Here is a 3,561-nt window from a genome sequence, read left to right as displayed (position 1 = left end):
AATAACCCTCGATTCGTTAGGCCAGTTTGTTAAGGAAGAATAGCGAACTAGTTGAGCAATTCGCTGTGATTGCCAGTTCGCTATGAAAGACCACTTCGCTTTAAAGTTCATTTCGTTAAGATGGTCCATAAGTGATGATTCGTTATGATATAACGAATCAGAACTCCATTCGTTATAGAATTCTAATTCGTTAAAGAACTAAATAACGAATCCGATAACTGGATAACGAACTAAGTTACAGGGATGGCAGAAATGGTCCCTGGACTTAGAAAAGAATTAATTAATTACAAGAAAGCCCTTGAACTTTGTAAGTTAGAAAATTTATTAATGATTCAAAACTCTAATGGAAAATGTGTTAAGACAGTTAATGGAAATAAAATTTTTCCAAGCTCACCTGGCAGCTCGACCCCAGCCAGGGGCTCTGCCCCTTGGACCCTGCTAGAGGCTTCGGCCCCTAGACCCCTCTGCCAGGGGCGCTGCCCCTGGACCCGCGTACGTTGAGGGTTATAGTTAGAATAGAAACATGATATGGATAGTGATAGATAATTGATACGAGTAATTGTTATATAGTTAGTCGTGCACAGCAAAAGAAGGGAATAACTATTAACGGCGAACGTAATCGCATTCAGGTGAGTTTCTAGCCCCATTCCTTATGGATATTTGTAAAGAATGGTTAATGTTTTATATTATTCCGCGAAAGTTTTAATTAACTCTGATATTTAGAACTGTGTTTATGAGTAAATCAAACACCAAAGTAGGGCTACCGGTAACGGGGCCTTACAAGTTGGTATCAGAGCAAAGTTCGAGAGATTTAAACATCCTATATGCTTAGACTCGAACAGAGAATGGGATTTAAGTAAGAAAATAAAGAAGATGCCAGTTCAAGATAGCCATGTGTCACTCAAGCAAGTCCAGTAACGGTAAAGTCTATGGTTAAATATGTATGTTAATGTTAGCTTAATTGCTAAAGAAAGGATATGTGAATGTTAGGGATGGGATTAATTGATTGTTCGATAGGTTAAATGTTTAGAGTAGAATCAGCACAAATAGACTCATAAGAGGAAGTGTATAGGACACGGAAAGTAATGTGATCAACTAATCACAGCTGGCCACTGTTATTACCTGTTAGCCTCACTATCATTGTACTAATTAGTTCCTTGTTTGATGACGTTTGTGTTTTCCTTTCCAGAATACGATGGCTGGATCTAGGGAAATTGTTGGAGCAGGAGGCCGCACTGGACTTCGTGGCAGTCCTCGTCGTGTCCAACAACCTTCGGTAGAAACAGCTTCTAACACGGGAGGTAAAGGAAGCGCAGCTAGACGAAACCCAAGCAACAATGAAGGGTTTCAGCTAGATCCCTTAATCCAAGCAGCCATTGTCCAAGCAGTAGCTACTGCTGTAAAGAACATGAATCCGGAGAGGTCTGCTGGGGACCGTGAAAGAACTGCTGAAAGGGCGGAAGGAGATGGTAGGAAAGATGATGATGGAGAAAGGGAGGCTTCGAGCGTGGTGAGGTCTGTGAAGGCTGATGGTAGAAAGAGGGGCCGAGGTGGCTGCAACTATAAGTCCTTCAAGGGTTGTGACCCACCGAAACTGACTGGTTTGGGATACGCAATTGCTACTCTTCAATGGATAACTACCATGGATAAAATTATCCGAATTAGCGAGTGTCGTCCCGACCAAGCTGTTGGTTATGCCACCCAGTCGTTTGAGGAGGAGGCAATGTATTGTTGGGAAAGTGTGGAGCAGAGGAAGACCCGGGATGAGATTAAGGCCCTGAGGTGGGAGGACCTGAAGGAGCTGGTGATGAAGAGGTTCTGTGCTGACACAGAAGTTGAGAGGGCGGAGATGAAGTTTCTAAACCTGAAAGCCGGAACGATGACACATCGTGAGTATACCACCGAGTTCAACCGAATGTCTAGGTTGGTACCCGATATGGCTAACACTGAGGCTAAGAGGATCAAGTGCTACGTGAGGGGATTGCCACAGAGAGTCCGCACGCTAGTCAGGACGAGTAAACCTGCTACCTTTGACTCTGCTGTCGAGCTCGCAGAGATGGTTTATGCGGACATGGCTGCGGATGACGTTGCGGTAGAAGAAGAGAAGAAATATAAGAAGTGGGTCAATCATGTCAAACGTCCCGGTACCCAGTTATGGAACTCTAAGGACAAGAAGTAGAAGGTGTCGGAGAGGAAGACATGCAAGACGTGTGGGAAGGTGCACGGTGGCGAGTGCAAGTGGGGTACTAGTACGGATGTGTGTCACAAAGGTGGAAAGGCTCATGGTGGAGAGTGTAGGCTTGGGACAAATGCCTGTTATAAGTGTGGGAAGGTGGGGCACTATGCTAATGAGTGTGATGTAAAACCCGCATGCTACAAGTGTGGTAAGACGGGTCATATGGCAAGGGAGTGTACTGATGGTGGAGCTGGAGGTAGTGGAAAAAAAGATGTCGATCCAGCTAGGCCAAGGACTAGAGCCTACATGCTAACCCAGGAACAGGCTAAACAGATTCCGGATGTGGCGACTGGTACGTTTTTAGTAAACGGTATTTCTGCTTCGGTATTATTTGATTCGGGTGCGAATAAAAGTTTCGTAGCTACTCCATTTAGTAAATTAGCTAAAATGAAATGTTGCCGAGTATCTGAAACTTTTATAGTAGAAACCGCTAGTGACACTTCGGTTAAAATAATGAAAATGGTTAAAAACTGTAAGATAGAGTTAGAGGGACATGAATTCCCTGTTACCTTGTATGTTATGACCTTATGAGGGTTCGATGTAGTTTTGGGAATGGATTGGTTGTCTGAGTACGAAGCTCAGACAGTGTGTAAGAGTAGGATAATAAGGTTAAGATCCTTGGATGGTAGTGCGGTGACAGTTTATGGTGATAAGGAAAGTTCTGGGCTTAATGTCATTTCGATGATTAAAGCCGAGGGTTTGTTTAGGCGAGGGTGCGGTGCCTACCTGGCGTATGTTGTCAATGTTACGGCCGAGACGAAAGAGATGAAAGATGTTCCTATCGTGTGCGACTACCCAGAAGTATTCCTTGAGGATCTTCTAGGGTTGCCACCAGAGCGAGAGTTAGAATTTCAGATAGATTTAGTACCAGGAGCCCAACCCGTCGCGAAAGCGCCTTACCGTCTAGCACCGTCCGAGATTAAAGAATTGATGTCCCAACTACAGGAACTCCTCGACAAGGGTTTTATTAGACCAAGTGTTTCCCCGTAGGGCGCACCAGTGTTATTCGTGAAGAAGAAGGATGGAAGTATGAGAAGGTGCATAGACTATCGCGAGTTGAATAAGCTTACGGTAAAGAATAGATATCCTTTGCCAAGGATTGATGATCTGTTTGACCAACTGCAAGGTTCAAGTTGGTTCTCACGAATAGATCTCAGATCAGGCTATCATCAGCTAAAAGTGAAAGAGGCGGACATCCCTAAGACAGCGTTTCGGACACGGTATGGACACTACGAGTTCCTCGTGATGTCATTCGGTCTAACAAATGCTCCCGTAGCATTTATGGACATGATGAATAGGGTGTGTCGGCCAATGTCGGATAAGTC

This window comes from Bidens hawaiensis, unplaced genomic scaffold (assembly GCF_021521415.1).
Source record: "Bidens hawaiensis isolate Kalapana, Puna unplaced genomic scaffold, B.hawaiensis_p1.1 tig00032720_1, whole genome shotgun sequence".
Taxonomy (NCBI): domain Eukaryota; kingdom Viridiplantae; phylum Streptophyta; class Magnoliopsida; order Asterales; family Asteraceae; genus Bidens; species Bidens hawaiensis.
The sequence above is the reverse complement of the archived record's forward strand: the minus strand, read 5'-3'. Positions refer to the sequence as shown.